At 44.0% G+C, this 19,610-nt stretch overlaps 1 protein-coding gene across 1 annotated transcript in view; it reads right to left on the bottom strand.

Annotated features, from left to right (window-relative positions):
* Positions 1–19,610, bottom strand: part of LOC103346511 (glutamate receptor ionotropic, NMDA 2A) — a 184,126-nt gene that overhangs the window by 33,004 nt on the left and 131,512 nt on the right. The window contains exons 1-3 of the transcript XR_016226044.1: positions 7,968–8,150; positions 6,696–6,879; positions 3,801–5,163 (exon numbers count right to left, since the gene is read on the bottom strand). The gene's annotated coding sequence lies outside the window, so the exon portion shown is untranslated. Of the gene's footprint in view, positions 1–3,800; positions 5,164–6,695; positions 6,880–7,967 lie in introns of the transcript that reaches the window.

The following is a 19,610-nucleotide window of genomic DNA, read 5'->3' as shown; positions in this document are numbered from 1 at the left end:
TTCACAACAGCTACAGAAAAATTAAATACCTTGGAATAAATTTAACCAAGGACAGCAACTAAATCTAACATGAGGATTACACAACAATAAAGGAAGAAATAAAGAAAGAAAAATGGACAAATCGTCCATGTTGGTAGATTGGAAGAATCATTATCATCAAAATGCCCACACTACCAAAAGCAATTAATAGGTTCAATGTGATATCAATCAGAACACAGATCTAGAGAAGAGATGCTTAAATTTATTTGGAAACACAGGAGACCCCAAAATGCTAAAGCAATATGAACAACAAAAACAAAGCCAGAGGCATCACAATATCTGATTTCAAGGCATACTATAGGACAGTTGTACAGCCTGGTACTGGCACAAACAGATGGATAGACCAATGGAGCAGAACAGAAACTCCAAATATCAACCCATGCTTCTACAACCACCCTGTCTTTGACAAAGGAGCTAAAATCAATGCCCAGAGCAAGGAAAGTCTCTTTAACAAATAGTGCTGGGTAAACTGGATCTCCACATGCAGAAGTATGAAGCAAGACCTCTACCTTACAGCTTACACACAAATCCACTCAACATGGATTAAAGATTTAAATCGACAACCCAATACCATCAATTTCTTACAGGACATTCAGGAAAACCGGCAAGACACTATCATAGGCAAAAACTTCTTGGAAAAAACACCAGAGCACTGGCAATCAAAGACAGCATTTACAAATAGGATTACATAAAATTGAGAAGATTCTGCACTGTAAAAAACACTCAACAAAGTGAACAGCCAACCAACAGAATGGAAGAAATTGTTTGCAAACTATGCAATTGATAAAGGATTAATACTAGATATATAAAGAGCTCAAGAAACTCAACAACAAAACAATCTAGTTAAGAAATAAGTGAAGGAGATAAACAGACATTTTTCCAAAGAGGAAATCCAACAGACACATGCAAAAATGCTCAGGATCACTAACCTCAGGGAAACGCCACCCAAAACCACGGTAAGTTCTCACCTCACCTCCATTAGAATGGTTTTCATATAGATATCAACAAACAACTAATAGCTGGTGAGGATGTGTGGAAAAAGGTACCCTAATCCACTGTTGGTGGGAATGTAAACGGATACAGCCACTGTGGAAGATGGTATGGACATTCTTCAGAAACCTGAATATAGATTTACAATATGACCCAGCCATCTCATTATGGGGAATTTACCCAAGGGTAATGAAATCAGCCTATGAAACACTGATAGGTACCCCCATGTTTACTACAGGTGAATTCACAATGGCTAAGATGTGGAATCAACCCAGATGTGCTTTAACTGAAAAAAGATAATGAAATTTTGCAATATGTACACCACAGAATACTACACAGTCCTAAAGAAAAAAAAAGAAATCCTGTCATTTGAAGCAACGTGGTTATAGCAGGAAAACATTATACTTAGCAAAATAAGCCAGTCTCAAAAGGACAAATACAATATGTTCTCCGCAAATTTCTGTTAATAATTAATAGTGTATCTATAATGTAATCCACAGAAGTTAAACTGCCAATTTCCGATGTGATTACTTTGAACAGCCATTATCTCAAATGCTGAGGAACAGGTTTTCTTTTTTCATACTATGCCTTGGACTCTTTACTTACTATAGAGGTAATCATATGTGCATAAAGTTAATTGAAAATAGATCTTATGGGCCGGTGCCATGACATAGCAGGTAAAGCTGCCACCTGCAGTGCCATCATCCCATACTGGGGCCGGTTCAAGTCCTGGCTGTTCCTCTTCTAATCCAGCTCTCTGCTATGGCCTGGGAAAGTTGTAGAAGATGGCCTGAGTCCTTGGGTGCCTGCACCTGTTGAGAGACCCAGAACAAGCTCCTGGTCCTGGCTCCAGATTGGCACAGCTCCAGCAGTTGCAGCAAACTGGAGAGTGAACCAGCGGAGGAAAGACTCTCTACCTCTCCTTCTCTCTCTGCGTAACCCTTTCATATAGACAAATAATAATATTTAAAAAGAAAAGAAAATAGATCTTCACAAAAAATGAGAATGCGAATAGGAGAGGGAGGAGGAAGAAAGGTGGGAGTACTGATAGGGTAGAAAATAATCACTATGTTCATAAATTTATATTAATGAAATTTATGAAGTTTGGGGCCAGCACCGTGGCTCACTTGGTTAATCCTCTGCCTGGGACACCAGCATCCAATAGGAGCGCCAGGTTCTAATCCTGGTTGCACCTCTTCCAGTTCAGCTCTATGCTGTGGCCCGAGAAGGCAATGGAGGATGGCCCAAGTGCTTGGGCTCCAGCACCCACATGGGAGACCAGGAAGGAGCACCTGGCTCCTGGCTTCGGATCAGCGCAGCACCTGTCAGTGCGGCCATTTGGGAAGTGAACCAATGGAAGGAAGACCTTTCTCTCTGTCTCTCTCTCTCTCTCTCTCTCTCACTGTCTATAGCTCTACCTTTCAAATAAAAAAAATTTTAAAAAAGAAATTTATGAAGTTTGTGTACCTTAGATAAAATGTTTTGAGCAAAATATTTATAATAACAGTAAAAAATGGTAATCTATAAAAATAAAAATGACATTGAAATGCTATGGTTTGAACAGCCTTTGTCTCAACTGTTGAGAAGCAGTTTTATTTATTTCATACCATTTGCTGAGCTCTAATAAGTATATGCTTAATCTTATGCATTTAAAGTTAACTAAAAATAAATCTTACTAAACAAATAAGAAAGGGAATAGAGATAGAGGAGGAAGAAGGGTTAGAGTGCGGCTGGGAAAAAATACTATCTCTTTAAATTTGCATTTATGAAATGCACGAAATTTATATAACTTAAATTTTTAAAAAAGTGGAAAAAATCTCAAGAATAAAAGTTTGAAATAAATACAAAAGGCCCCACTATATAATATCTATAAGAAATTCACTTCACAAGAACACACATAGACTGAAAGTGGGGAGGGCTAGAAAAAGATATTCCACACAAACAGAAAATAAAAACGAGGAGAATTGGCTATCTTGATAACAAATAAAAAACTTGAAATCAAAAATTATAAAAAGAGACAAAAAGGACATTGCTTTGATTAAATTTTATTCAGCAGAAGATATAACAATCATTAATATATAAGCAACCAACACAAGACCCCCAAGATATATACAGAAAATAGCATTAGACCGAAAGGGAGAGACATTCCTATACAACAATAGGGAGTAAGTTGAACAATGCACTCTCATCAATGGACAGATCATCCAAATACAATATAAATAATGACATGTGTCAAAGCTAAAATCTTACATCAAGTCAATGACTTGACAGAAATTTATAGGACATTTAACCTAAAAGCTACATTCAGCACACTCAACTTTTTTTTGGATATATTATATATGGGTCCACGAATCAATCCTCAGCAAATCTGAAAAGACTGAAATCCTATCAGGTAACTAGAAATAAACTATAAGAATAAAAATTGAACACTCATAAATATTTGGAAATTTAACTAGATGCTACGGAATGATGAGTGATCACTGAAGAAATTAAAAAGCAAATAAAACCTATCTTGAAATAAATGAAAAGTAAAACAAAACATGTGAAACACTGTTGATTACAGCAAAAACATTAAGAGGGAAGTTTATAGCATACAGTAGTCATATTTAAAATGAGAAATGCCTAAAATTCAAAATCAAGTGATACATCTCAAAAATTTAGATAAACAAGAAAAAACAAAACCCCAAACAAGCATGAGATGAGAAATAAAATGGATCAGAACATAAATCAATGAAATAAAAAATATACTAGATCAGCAAACCAAAACTTACCTTTTTAAGATGATAAAATAGATAATCTTCAGAGAGGATTCCATTTTAACAGAAGAGGAACATGAGGCTTGGAAACTCATCCTTCCACGAACAACTCCCCCAGCTACCAAACTCTCAACCACCGGGAAATGTGGTGTGTTCCTCAGTTTCATGGCAGAAGTTCAAAGACAGAAACAATCAAGAAAGAAAAGCAATGTAAGTGCCCCGAGGTGGAAGAGAACTTGGCACCGTCACGGACCTGAAGAGGCCAGCATGGATGGGGCAGAGGAGGAAGCTGCATAAGGTCAGATTTAGAGAGGTCTCATGAGGACACTCCTGCTGGTGCCTTGGGACTCATTCTGCCCCACCAGTCTCACTTATCTGCTCACAAGGACTCACTCCCTGATTATGCAACACAGGCAGCATCATGCTGTGTCACCAGGGGCAAGTCACTCAGCCTCTCTGAGCCCCAACTTCTGCATGTGAAAATGAGAATAACGTGTATGGAGCAAAAGCCCCACTGTGAAAAAGTGACTGCCTGTGACATTCACCAAGGGGGAACCCAGAGAGGTAGACCTGCCCTTCATTTCCAAAATGAATTCCAAGACGTCCATATCATGGAGAGGTGGGAGGGTTCACAAAGACAAATGACATATCAGAGATAACAGTGGCTGTAACTCAGTGAGAGAAAGCAGTGAAGTAACATGGTGATGAACAAAGCACTTCTGCCTCCAGGTGCTGTGTGGGTTGGCCGAGGACTCCTCACTCACCCAGCACAGCTGTGACCCCCTGGCTGGTTAGTTAGCAGTCACTATTTTCTCCTGTGCATGGTTCCAACTGTTCCCGCAGGGGCATGCCATCATGAGAAACGTCACCTCCCTGGGGTCTGTAAAGAACCCACTTTCCTAATCATCATAACCGCCACAAGATCAAGTGCGGCGGAGAAGCACCTGTGCCAGCCAGCACAGCCCAGGTGCCTATTGCACCTGCCTGCATGCTGCACCGACACATGGGGCACTCAGCCCGTATCTCTGCTACTTTTTGCTCAGAGAAGGAACTGCAGGAACTGGCAAGAGTTGCCACATTCCTGCCCTCAGAGTCCCAACTCCAGATGGCCCAGTGGTGTTGGTGCCCAAGCAGAAAACCGGGCAACCCTGAAAGGTGAGGCTTGGGCCTGACAGAGCCACACCTGCCCAGGTGCTCCAGGACCCTCCCCATGCCCAGCACGCACTCACCGCTTATGTACACCCACACTGTGTACCCCAGGAGTGGGAGTCTCTGCAGTTGCCATGGGGCCTGGGGGTCAAGTGCTACGGGGGAACCTCACGCCCAGCTCAGGCCAGTGGACACCTCCTCTCCAGCAGCCACAGCGATGTGCCTGGAGCTTGAAGAAAGTTTCAAAGAATCAGGAATGGGGTAGAGGAGCCGTGTCCCAGCCTGGCCGCACACATGCAAAGGTTGCCATGGGAGCACACACACACACACACACACACACACACATACACACACACACCCAAGCCAAGCTGCAGCTCTCTCACAGACACGCTCCCGTGTGGGTTTGTCTCCAAAAAAGTGGCCAACCAAGGACTGTGGGCACTTACAGGCCGGACAGCCAGGAGCTGTAGTCTCTTGGTCCCTCCCTCCTCACCTGGGGGCCACTGGGACTTGCACCCTTAGCTCACCACCTGTGGGAGGCCGGCTCCTTGACAGGCCTGGCCCCCATGTCCAATGACTGGAACCCTCCTGAGCTTCCCCAGGATGTCTGCATAGATCCCACCTGGGGCCCAGCCCTATCCTTTCTAGAGCAATAGTAGACAAAACATGTCAGTTTCTTGAAAGAGGATGCTTGGCCTCTCCAGGTGAACAGTCCTGGCAACACTGTTTTGCAAAGCTGAAATACAAGTCTTACAAAATCCACTTTGGTAAAGAAACAAGTAAAGCAAGGGCCATGAAGGCTTTGTTCTACAAGACTCTGCAAAGCAAAAGCAAGGCTGCAGAAGCACTCAGAGTTGAGTTTCCCTGGTGAGCTCCCAAGCAGGATATAAGGAGAGGCAAAAAGCCCTTCTCACTCATGCTGCAAAGCCCTGGGAAACAGCAAATTCCATGTGCCTGTCTTCCTAACACTTTGCCACTCATTCATTCATTCATTCATTCATCCTTTTGTTGCGTATTCAACATTGATATGGGAGGGTCGTTTGGCCCAGAAGTAAGGTTTGTCTGGGGATGCTCCCAACCTAATGGGGGGTGCTTTGGTTCCAGTCCCAGCTCCCTTGTGGATTCCAGCAGCTTGCTAATGTGCACCCTGAGAGGCAGCAGTGCTTGGGTTCCTGCCATCACATGGGAAACTCTGAGTTCTGGCCTGCTGGGCCTGGCCCTGCTCCTGCTGTTGTGGACATTTTGGCAGTGAAAATACAGATAAGAGTTCTCTCTCTCTCTCTCTCTCTCTCTCTGTGTGTGCGCGTGCGTGCGCGTCTGTGCATGATGCCTTTCAAATAAAATACATTTAATGCAGTTCTTCAAATACACACATAGGGGTGAGTATTTTGGCTCAGCAGGTTCAGCAGCTGCTTGGGATGTGCATATCCCATAGTGGAGTGCCTAGTTGAGTCCTGGCCACTCCACTTCTGATCCAGGTTTTGTGCTAATATACCCGAGAGATGATATATGATGGCTCCAGTACTTGAGGACCAAGGTTCCTAGCTCCAGGCTTCTGGCTTCAGCCTGGCCCATCCGCAGCTCTTGCTGGCCTTTGGGGAGTGAATCAGCAGATGGAGGATCTGAAAATATCTCTTTTTCATCCCCACTCCTCATTTTAAACAAATAAATGTTGCAAAACATAGAAACCACACACACTGATCATAACTCCTATAAAGCCAGTAGGAATTTGAAGGGCAAAGGTGTGCAGAATAAACTTACTGGGGGGTCACAGGTGGCCTCCTCAGAGCCAGCCCTTGAGCTGAGACCTGGAGGATGAGGAGGAGTGATGAGGAGGAGTCACCACAATAGCAATCCCAGGGGAAATGAAGCCAGAGGGATGACTCTTCAAGGACAACACTAGTTACTGCTGACCAGTAAGAACAAAGTCTTAATTCACCACATTCTGTAAGAACCAAAGCACAAAGCACAATACCTAAATATTTTGAAAGTTTTTGTTTTGTAAAACAGAGGGACAAAGAGGGATTGCATTTTGTCAACCCAAGTTTTAGAACCAATTATATGGCCACCTTTCTGCATACTGTGCAGAAACAACAGTCCCTGCCCACTCAGAACTAAACATGCTCTAAGAATATCAGAGTTAAAATAATTCCAGCATTTCAACATCTAATCTGGAAGTAAAAATAACCTGTACTGACTGAGGTATCCAGGACCTTAGTTTCCTAAGTGCAACAAATATCCTCAGCAATTGATACTTACTTCTTAAAATTCTAGAGCCATTCTCTGATCTAGTTGCCTCTGTTGGAGCCCCACAGTCCCAATTAATCTAATAATATGACTGGGATACATACATTTTTACATTATGTGTTTCCTCATATAACTACATTCATAAAGATAATATAACAGAAGACATTCCTCAGGAATTTTCACAAAATTAGGGAAACACTGGGTATCACAGAGGAGAATCAGAGTTCAGTGGGCAATGACACACACACAACTGTCTACTTGGGTTTCCCAGTCAATGCTATCACTGCTGTGCTGGAGAACCTTCAAGGCACACTGAGATAAACCATCTTAGCAAATCAGGAAAAACAGGAGTCAAAGCCTGCGAGCAGAAACTTCCTTTCTGGATGACCAGATCCATTTCTCAGTTCCTATCCACTAAGTACAACTATAAATCCAGAAAAGAATAGCAAGAAAACCTGGAAATTAACACAGTGCCTGGGCGTCTTCATCGCCCACCTGGTGGTTCACCCATCCTGGCATCAGCATTCAGCCAGGTAGGCTCATTCCTTCTGGAACTATATGTGATACCTCTGAGCACATATACATTTTAAAGTATACTTATAACAACATACAATTTATGATATGTAACAAAAATATTTTATAATATAAAATACACTATTTAATTTGTAGCATACAATGTAATACACAATTTATTCTTCCTTCCATCTGGCTCCTGAAGGCCTGAGTGTCCCTGACCCATGTTTGGGGCCATCACATGATATGCACAAAGAGTTCAAAAAGACTCACCAGGCAAGGATGGATGAACCTGAGTCAGAGGCCCAGTGAATCCACTACCACTCCTCAGACACCAGCGGCCCAGCCTTCCTGCAGGTGTTGCTCATCATGGAGCTCACCTCCTTGTTCCAAGTCCAGCGCCGGGGCTCTACACAGCATCCGAGGAAGAATGCTGCAATGCTGGACACCAAGAAGCTAAAGGGAAATAGTAGGACTGAGCAACACTTTTATAAAATTGGTATTCAATGGCAAACTTCAGTTCTGATGGGAATACTTTCTGGTGCCAACCAATAAGAAAACAAAGACCCAGATTGTGTAGGCTGGCACAGGGAGCATGGCTTCAGGCAGCTCCTGATCTGGAGCTGTCAAAAGTAGGCAGCAAGGTGAGGCGAGCTCAGGTTAGTGGGGCCACAGGTCTTTCATTTGTTTCACTTTGTTCTTTGAAATTATACTGCGATTCATTTTAAAATTTGACAGAGCATTTTTCATTAGGCACCTCTCTAATAAATAAAAAGAAATAACATTATATTTATGTACATATAGTATATGTTTTTTTTAACATTTGGAAATTGCCAGGAACCACATGAGATACCAAAACACAATGGTGACCAAGACACAAATTTGCCAAGTTCTCTGTCTGTTGTGTGGGGAGCAACTGGGAGTAACTCGGACTAGACTAAGTTACTGGAATTAAGACTTATTCTGTGCATCTGCTCTCCCACAATATGGCGCTGGGAGAGGAGAAAACAGCTTCTACACAGCTGCCTCCAGTTCAACCAATAAACTGTAGGACCTGCTCCTGATTGGAGGAGAGCAGCGTACTCGGCGTGTGGGTAGCAGAGTTGGGATTGGTGGAAGAGGACTATAAAGCAGGAGAGAGACAACATGCATCAGGAACATCTAAGGGGAACATCTATCTGAAGGAACACCTGTGCAGCTCCCGAGAGAGCCGGCCGGCAGTGTGCCGCTCCCCTGCAGAAGTGGGGAAAAGTGGCAGGGGGAACCGCCCTTCCACGGAGGTGGAAGGGACAGTAGCCAACCCGGGAAGAACTAGCAGCAAACCCGGGGAGGGCCGAGCACACAAAAGAACAGCGCAGGGTCCTGTGTCATTCCTCCACAAAGAGGGGGAGCGACATAATGGTGCCGTGACTCAGATATGAAGCCTAGGCAGGGTTTAGTGTCGTTCCTCCATGAAGAGGGGGAGCGACATGTTGTACTCTAATTTACTCTATCCATCCACAAACCCTTAAGGAGAAAGAGTCTCCAGTTGATATTTAAAAAATCAGATGAAATTAAACATCAGGAGAAGCCCGCAAATGAGAATACAAAGTGCTGGGGAAAGTATGGTTGAGAGGCCGAGACCACCCTCCTTCAGGAAGCTGTGGAACAACCTGCAGCACCTTACTCTGTAACAGAGCGCTGGGGCTCAAGGTGCATAAGTGCCCTCTGCTAGACACCTGGCCAGTACACAAGTACAAGTATGCCATATTCTATGAGATGACCCAATCAGAGCATGGGAGAAGTGTGTATATCCCTGCCTCCCTCTCAGTAACTCTGCCTTTCAAATTAAAAAAAAAAATACTATGTATTGGGTATGTGGCTGCACACGAGGGTACTTCAAAAGGTTCATGAGAAATGGAATTAAAATAGCTTGCAGGAGCAGGCATTTGGTTTGGCAGTTAAGATGCCAGTTGGGAAGCATATGTCCCACACCAAAGTGTCTGGGTTCAGCTCCCAGTTCCATCTTCTCAATCCAGCTTCCTGCTATTGTGCACACTATGGTGCAGTGGGTTTTATATCTCCCTCTCTCTCAAATAAACAAAATATTTAAAAATGCTTCAAGATCCTGCACAATCTCCACAAACTTGTTAGAGATCTGCACATGCTGAAACTTTAAGTACAAAACATGTCCATTAATCTGCATGAACAGCAAATGCCTCCCAGTGTGTTCCCTCCAGGGACCAGGGGAGGAAGCTGGGACTGGGGTCTGAGCAGGACTTCTACATTATCATTAATGTTTTACTGCCTTTAAAATGTTGAAACCAATGTGGCATGTCAGTCTTCCTTCTCCACGGTGAGTGCTGGGGTGGGCATTTTATCAGATTCTGCACTCCTGGTTTGTTTTTTTTTGCTCAATATTGAACAGAAGAATTCTTGTTACTTGACTGTGTCCCTAGACATGCTTCCCCCATCTTCATGTCAGTGTATGGTCTCCAAGGACTGAAGTTATTCCCTAACTCATCTGAACATGCCAGGGACATGCATCAGGACTGCGCATGCAAGGAGGGATGGTGGAGGGTGGAAACCCAGAGACATCTACAAGCTTTGTTCTTGATGGGCTTCTTTGGGCTTGCTCTAGCTATGGCCAACGGCACGTGGCCCACACCCTCCTGGGGTGAGTGTGGGAACATTGGGCTTGTTGGGGTTGAGGGGTTTAACAAAGATTCCAGTGCCCTTTCCCAACCTTACACCCTGTGTGAGTACCCTGGATCCTCCATGGTGCAGAGATGTCTGGCTAAACTCCAGGAAGTGGATGACAACTTAAATTGCCCTTGATGTGTGTTTCTCTGGGGACTGAAATCACCGTTACAAACTTGCTGCATTTAAAGGCTTAACTTCTGGAAATGGAACAACAGAATTTTACAACGGCAGGATTTTCAAGAATGGAATCCAGGGTGGCCACTGGAAAGGGAACAGAATATTTGCCAATTCTCCCACCCAAATTTCTTCTCCTGTATATATTTCAACTGCCCTACAATTGAGTTACATTTCCATCAAGATTTCACATTTCTGAGTAGTCCACCTGCAGGGCACCCCTCATAAAAGGAAGAACGAATTCATTAGCCCAGCTCTTGTCTCTGCGCTGGCAGCAATCACACTCTCTAAGAGGATCGCGTGTCTCACATGGATTTACCTGAGGTTTTTCCTGGCATTTGGACAATTACTTAAAATGCTAAAAAGGGTGATGCAGAAACAGGATTATTGAGGTGAAGAAGAGAGGAAGGGAAGTTGTCACAGGACCATGACTTCCCAATTGAATAGTTCCTTTCTCAGGTCTGTGTTAATTGTAAAGAAGTGTACTGCCTACCACACACACACACACACACACACACCCCTCAAGCCCCAGGACAGAGAGGAACTTGACCTCTATGCTAGAGGTTGATATTTTAGAGCGACCCTGTACTCTCCTGCCATAAACTCACATGATCTGCTGACTGTCATTAACGATGGCCAGAAACTTCATGGATTGCTCAAAAGTTATTACCTAATTACCGAGGGCAACACAAGCATGGTGCTAAGCAGCATTGTTCATGCGTCACCTCAATTAATACTCACAATAGCTTCTCAAAACAAAATCCCCAGGAAGCAAGGTCAGCATCACCCAGGAAAATGCTAGAATCACAAATGCTTGTACTGCTGCTACTTGAGACATGCCAACATGCGGAGCCCAGTCTCTGATGTAACAAGCTCTCCCCAAAATTCTGATGTGTGCCAAAGTTGGGGAATGATCACTGAGAGAGTGGGGGCTGTTATAATTTCACAATGAACACCTCAGGCCCAGAAAGGTAAATTGATCATTCAAGGCACAGAGAAAGCAGAAGACACCATATTTGAAACCAGACAGGCTAACTCCAGAGCCCAGTCCCTCAATCACAGTGCTACAATGCTCATTATCCGAGGAATGAAGTATGGATTGAATCAGTGAGCATCAGACAAAAATATGCCAAATGAGTCTGCAGTGATAACTCCAAATCTCAACAGCTGAGCCAGTGATGCGCCACAAGAACAATGAGACTTCTCAGAAACATCAAATTGACTCTACATCCACCAAGTTGGTAGCAGTCAAATAAATTAGGAGCTGTCCATTTGATGGAATACAATTCAGCTCTAAGTGTGATGGTTGCCAAGACGTCCCATGGCCCATAAAAATACTTAGTGTATAAGGAGGCAGGAAATACTAAGTCTGAGACCAGAAGCACCAGTATGGGCCAGAAGCACCAGTATGGGCAGTTTTTCCCCAACAGTCGCAAGTGGCTGAGGACTTGGGAAACTGGGGGATTTAACAACCTGTGGGTGTGAATGCAAATTGGCAGTTATTCTGCACCAAAACTGGGTCATAGATATTTAAATTTTAAAACTTGCATGACTTATGACCCCAAACCCCCACTTCTTAGAAGGAATCACATGTGCATAGTCAAGCTGGATCATTATCACTGCAGATCAACACTTCTAAGAGGGAAAATCTCACAAAACGAAACTGCAATCATTACGTGGATTGGATAAATAAATCAGATTTCTTCTATATTGAAGAATGTGATCTGTACATTATAAGGAACCTAGATATCCCTGAGATACAGAGAGAGAGAGAGAGAAAGAGAGGGAGGGAGGGAGAGAGAGAGAGAGAGAGAGAGAGAGAGAGAGAGAGACTCTCTATACCATTTGTAAGTTTCTTGAATACACGTTAGGAATAAAGCATAAAATTAATTATCTTAAAAGCAAAAGGATTTGAGATAAAGGGAGAGGAAAGCAGAGTGAAATTAAATACAACAGAAATCACAAATGCACACACATCACATTATCTATTTTCAGTGCATATTTTCATCAACAAACATCTAAACAAGCGACCACTAAACTGCAATCTCACTTTAGGAGATAAGCAAAGAGCTCTCTCTTACTGGCAAAGAGTATGCAGTGGGGCCTCTGGCTTCTCGGTCTGCCCGTAGCAGCTAACCTTGTCCTCGAGGATGTAGGAGAACTTCTCCAACATGGAAGACATGGCAGTGGTTAGGATGCTGAGACCCCCCCTCACTCTCACCTCCAGGCTGTAGTCTGAATCACTGTAGGAGACTCAAATGAGTCATGAGGGAAACTCTTTGGAGGTGTGAACTTTATGCTTATAGCAAATTGCAGCATGGTCCAGCCACACCTCTAGTGCTCAGTGGCCACATCTTATACAGTACAGGTCTCTACAGTCAAGATGATCTCTCAGCAGCTAGGTCCAATCAGTCTTTTTGGGATTTATAGTTCTGAAGCATTTATCCTGCTGAGTGTCACCTTCCTTATCCTGGCCATACTCGCTTCCATCACTTTCCAAAACATCTCTGCTTCTTGCCCTTCTCTTACATCCCTGATGACTTCTTATGGAAGTCTCTTCCTTCACTCACCTCCCACTCCATTAGCACTCCTCCCGGGTTCTGTGTTACAGCCACTGTTTCTCTCTCAGTTTATCATTTTCTTGGATATTTTAGCCATTTTTAGAGTTAAACTAGAGATGATGATGGCTCCCAAATCCTATATCTAGCCCTAATCATTCCCGTATCAAAATAACTGGACATTCATTGTACCTCACCAACCAATTCAACTCAACAAACTCTAAAACTGACCTTACCATTTACCAACTCAAAACTCAGTGCATGATACTTGTCTACCAGCCAGCCAGAATCTACAGGAATGGGTCCCACCAAGCAGAGGCTGGAGAATTTACCTGTAACAACTTGGGGGTGAGGTACAACCAAAACTTAGTGTATAAACACCAGAGAGGATGCTAAAGTCTTTAATGCATAAAACAACTCCCCACGGCTATGAATTACCCAAATGTCAAGAGACCCACTGCTGAAAATCAGCTTTTTTTTTCGTCCTTTCTATTTATTTACTTTTAATATAAATTTTATAAATAAAACCTTAGGAATACAGTGAATCTTCCCACCATACCCATCCTCCCACCTACACTCCCACACCGCTTCTTCCTCCCTCTCCCCTTCCCAGTCCCATTCTCCATTAAAATTCATTTTCAATTAACATTATACACAGAAGACAAATTATATATTAAGTAAAGATTTCAGCAAGTTGCACACACACGTGCTCACACACACATACACACACACACAGTTTGAGAACTAGTTTTTCGGCCGGCGCCGTGGCTCACTAGGCTAATCCTCCGCCTTGCGGCACTGGCACACCAGGTTCTAGTCCCGGTCGGGGCACCGGATTCTGTCCAGGTTGCCCCTTTTCCAGGCCAGCTGTCTGCTATGGTCAGGGAGTGCAGTGGAGGATGGCCCAAGTCCTTGGGCCCTGCACCCCATGGGAGACCAGGATAAGTACCTGGATCCTGCCTTCGGATCAGCACGGTGCGCCGGCCGCAGCACGCTGGTTGCAGTGGCCATTGGAGGGTGAACCAACGGCAAAGGAAGACCTTTCTCTCTGTCTCTCTCACTGTCCACTCTGCCTGTCAAAAAAATAAAAATAAAAAAAAAGAGAACTAGTTTTACAGTTAACTCTCATAATGCAACTCATTGAGGACAGAGATCCTGCATAGGGAGTTAGAACACAGTGACTCCTGTTGTTAATTTAACAATCTCACATATGAGGTCAGTGAAACAGCTTTAAAGCCATAGCTGTACCTGTATGGTGTGCAGCCCAGTGGCTATGCTTATTCCTGTCCCTTTCACAGACTCTGGAGTGGGGCCCAGAGTCGGCACTTTAACAAGCTCCCCAGTTGACTTTTAAGTGCACTAAATGGTTAAGAGTCACTGCTATGAGGCAGAGCCAACCTCAACGTCAAAGAGATTCATGCATTCTTCTTCAATGACAAGCACTGGATCACTTGATACACAATAAGAAGCTGAAATTCAAAGTCTGAGTAATCCCCTAACTTCAGCCTTTAGGATCAACACCCTCAGCTTTCATGGGAGTTACTTTATTAGCACAATCCCAGAGAAACTGACCCATAAACTTCACAGAACAAAGTAAAGAGTGTTCACTGCACAATTCGCTTCTTCAGTCCTAAAGCTCACAACTTGTTTCTTGCCAAGTTGAAACTCGGAAATACAGAGGCATGTTTGGTGCTCTGCCACCTGGAGAGGCTGCAGCAAAGGCCGCTGCAGGAAAATCTTCAAACCTTTTCATTTTATTAAGCTTAGTATATATTGTGAAACACACGAAAGATACTGCTCTTGAGATACAAGGATAAAAATAGGAGATGGACGCAACAGTCGGAGCTAAGCAGATTTCAAGCCAAGAGCCAGGAGCTTCCTCCAGGACTCCCACACAGGTGCTGTGGCCCAAGGACTTGGGCCCTCTTCTACTACTTGGCCAAGCCACAGCAGAGCTGGGACGGAAGTGGAACTCCTGAGACTCGAACCAACTCCCATATGGGATGTTGGTACTGCAGGCGGCGGCTTCATCCACTATGCCATGGCTCAGCCAACCTGCTGCCCCAAATACCTAGGCTGTTCCCTCTTGTAATCCAGCTTTCTGCTCATACCCCTAAGGAAAGCAGAGGAAGCAGCCCAAGCGCTTAGGCATCCAAACCCACACTGGAATACTGGATAAAGTACCTGGATTCTGGTCTGTCCTGGCCCACCCCCGGGACACTGTAGCCACCTGGGGTAGGGACCCATACATTGAAGATCTCTCCTGCACTGCCTCATCTATAACTCTGCCTTGCAAACCAATCTTTAAAAAGTAAAAAATATCTAGTACTTACTATGAGGTGTCACAACCTTGGACAGGCTGGAACAGAGCACAGAGGGATTCTTGGTGTTTCTCTAAGCTTCTGCTTTCTCCTCCGTGTGTGTAGTCTGTGAAAATTCACTGGATTATGTACCAGTTAATTCAAGTGCCCCGTGCACCTGTGCCCCTGCACATATACCTTACACTGCTGCACAACCCGCAGCAGAGGCCGTGAGTAAAGGCCTCTTCTTATGGACGTGGCCAAGGCTACATCTGGCCAGGCACAGGAAACCCCCAAAACAGTACCAGGACCGTGGGAAAAGTTCTTCCTCTCCCAACCACCCACCACACCCTCTAGGACTCCTGTCACACTCCCCCTCCCTTTCCTTTCTGCAACACGCCTTTCTTAGCTTCGTTTCACGCCTCCCCCCATTCATGCCACCTTTTCATTCTCTCCCATTCCTCTCTGTTCCCACCTCTCCCTTGACACTCTTCCTCTTCCTACTATCCCCATAACCCCCTTGCATGCACACCCCAGCCCCCACCCACACCATGACAGAAAGGCCAACACGCCAAACTCAACACAGAAAGAGCATTTCTGTTCTGGAACAGGAACTAAGTAAGAGGCATTCTCTTCTGGAAGGAGCCGAAGAAGAACACCGAGCCTAGTAATTTCCAGAAGCCCAAGGTAACTGATGTGGCCGCCTCGGGTCTGGCCTCTCCAGATCCAGGCCTGACCCTGGGGCTGCTGGGTCTCCCTCATGCTCCGCCAGCAGGGTCGAGGACGGCTCTTCATTGCTTCAAAAGGCTCTCGGGTTGAGCCAACGCACTGCGGACTCCCACCTGAGCACATTGGGTCAAAAGGGGCCACGCATGTGCACGCACTTCCAAGGAACAGTGCTGGGCGCAGGCGCAATCCCCATGGGCGGCTGCCATGGCACCAGGGGACACATTGGCATGCTGCTGCATCCAGGGTCTGACGCAGCAGGGCCACTTCCAGTCCCTCTGCTCCAGACTGTGACCCAGGGGGGCTGTGGCTGATGACCCAGGTAGTCTGGACCCTACCTCCAGGCCTTGTGGGAGTCCTGAATGGAGCTCCTGCCTCCTGGATTCTGCCTGGCCCAGCCCTGGCCATCAAAGCCATGTGGGGACAGAAGCAGTGCAGGGGCCATCGCAAACAATATTTCTCTCTCTTAGTGATCATCCATATAGGGGTTCACTCCACAGATGACTACAAAGGCTGGCACTGGGACAGACCAAAGCAGAAGCCAGGGACATTTTATCTGGTGCTCCATTCTGGGTTCAGGGTCCTAAGTCCTTGGGCCTTCTCCCTCTGCTTTCCCAAGCTGCTTAGCAGACAGCTGGATCCCACAGGGAAGGGCCTCTAGGAGAGGCAGGCACTGCGGGGTCAGGTGAAGCCACTGACCACAGTGCCGGCATCCCATATGGGCGCTGGTTTGAGTCCCAGCTGCTCCAGTTCCAATGCAGCTCTCTGCTGTGGTCTGGGAATGCAGTAGAAGTCCTTGTGCCTCTGTACCCATGCAGGAGACCCCAGCGATTCTCCTGGCCCCTGGCTCCTGGCTCTGGATCCCCTCACCTCTATCCATTGTAGCCAATTAGGGAGTGGACCAGCACATGGAAGACAACTATCTCTCTCTCTCTCTCTCTAACTCCTAATTTCAAGTAAAAAATACCTTAAAAAAAGCAAAATTCTTTTAAAAAAGGAAAACATAGCTCTAAATAAAATACTACATCAAGGCCAACTAGTAGAGTTTATCTAGAATTTGATACTATATGCACTACATGCCCTACTAACAAAGAATTTGAAAAGGAGTTTAACTCAGTCTTAGAAAAGGTTTTGGTACCCATTCATTCTCTTCTTCCTTACAAACATTCTGTGTGGTATTATTTCTGAAATATACATGAGGAAATCTTTGGAATTTATTTATTCAGACACTTACATACCCATTCGCACAAGGACTTGAAACACCCACGATCTACACGGTTCTCCACGGAACACAGGTCTGCTTCCCAATCTCCAATCTCCATAACTAGCCTTGCATTTAAAGTATGGATCATGTTTGAAATAGGACAAATCCTGTGTTCCACGAAGCAAGATAGAATATAAAGGTAGCATCTGAGGTCACTGTTGACATTTTCTACGTGCATGTTATCCTGTTGGTACTTTTTCTCTCATTTCTCAATGTTAGATACAAATGGGGATGGAGAAAGTTCAACTACCCCTATGTGCAGATGACATGATTCTATATATATAGGAGATCCAAAAGATTCCACTAAGAGACTCTCGAACCTCACAGTAGAGTTTGGTAATGTGGCAGGATAGAAAATCAACAGCCTTTGTATACACCAACAATGTCATGGCTGAGAAAGAACCTCTATGACCAAACCTGTTCAAGTAGCTACCAAGAAAATAAAGGACCTTGGAATAAATTTAACCAAGGAGGTCCAATATCTGAGAATCACAAAAGATTAAACAAAAGAATAGAAGAAAACAAAAAAATTGAGATGCTTCTGCACTACAAAAGAAACACTCAGCAAAATGAAAAAGCAAATAACAGAATGGGCAGAATTATCTTCAAAGTATGCAACTGATAATGGATTAAGTACCAGAAACTTTCCAGAAACTCAACAACAGCAAAACAAACCACCCACCAAGAAATAAGCAAGGGACTTCAACAGGCATATTTCAAGAAAGGAAATCTAAATGGCCAACAAACACATACAAAAATGCTCAGGATCACTAGCCATCAGGGAAATGCAAATCAATACTACAATGGCCTTCAGGAAGTGGGGGAAAGACACCCTAATCCACTGCTGGTAGGAATGTAAACTGCTATAGCCACTGTGGAAGACAGTATGGAGATACCTCAGAAATCTGAAGATAGATGTACCATATGAGCCAGCCACTCCAGCCCTGGGAATATACAAAAGGGAAATGAAATCAACATACAAACAGTGATCTCTGCCCTCATATTTACTACAGCTAATTACAAGAGCAAAGATAGGCAAGCAACCAAAATGCACATCACCTGAAGACTGAATAATGACATTATGGGTTATGTACACCATACATGCATGTACAGACAGCACAGCCTGGCTATTCTGCATCCTGCTGCAATGAGCATAGGCCTGTGAAAACCTCTGCCTACATAATGATTCGTTTCCTTCAATATGTTACCAGTACTGTGTACATCCATACAGTTTTCCATGTTGACAGGACTTGTTTCACATGACAAACTGTATTGCTATACATGTATATATTAAGGAATACAGACACCAGATCAGTAAACCCAATTTTACCTTCAAACACTAGAACAGAAAAGTAAATCTTAAGAAACTGGAAGGAGGAAAAATACACAAACTGAAATAAATCCAATGGAATAGAAAATATCACAACAGAAATTCAGTGAGACCAAAATACTATTCTTGAACACTCAATGACATGGACAAAACGTTTATCCGCAGGAAACAAAGGAGAAAAGGGAACAGACTCAAGTGACTTCACAACAGAAATGACAGAGAGGACACGATTACCTACCTTACCAAAATAATAATCAGAAAACACTATGGAAAAGCCAAGGCACAAGGATTTGGTCAATGTTGCTACAGTGTGGACTGATTGTCAGAAAGACACAAACCACTAAAACTGAATACAGTAAAACAAGAAACCCTAAATACACTTATACTTTGAAAAGAGACTGCAGTAGCAGGGAAACAAAAATAAACAAACAAAAAACATGAAGAAAAGTCCAGGACCAAATGGCTCTACTGGTGAGAACTCCCATTTAAAAGATAATTATAATCTGTTCTTTGCACACCCTTCCAAAAAGGAGATGAAGAGGAAAAGACTTCCATTTTATTCCATCAGACCAGCATTATCTCAACATCCAAAACAAGCACACATCACAAAGAAAATGGCACACAAATATCCGTCATGAATGTGTCACATGCCTCAACAAAATATTACCAAATGCCATCCAGGAGCACAAACAAAGCTTAGCACACTGTGTGCAACTGAGAGTTACTCTGGGAATGCAAGGACGGCTACCATACATAAGCAATTTATCCCAGAACAGAACAAACATGGGAAAAACCCACAGAGTATCCCGATAGACACAGAAAACCTATTTCACAAAACCTTCATTACCTTTGCAGTATTAAAAACAAATCATCAAATTAGGA

This window comes from Oryctolagus cuniculus, chromosome 19 (genome assembly GCF_051225735.1).
Source record: "Oryctolagus cuniculus isolate XC-2025 breed Fujian yellow rabbit chromosome 19, ASM5122573v1, whole genome shotgun sequence".
Lineage (NCBI taxonomy): Eukaryota > Metazoa > Chordata > Mammalia > Lagomorpha > Leporidae > Oryctolagus > Oryctolagus cuniculus.
This window is presented reverse-complemented; position numbering and strand designations above follow the sequence as displayed.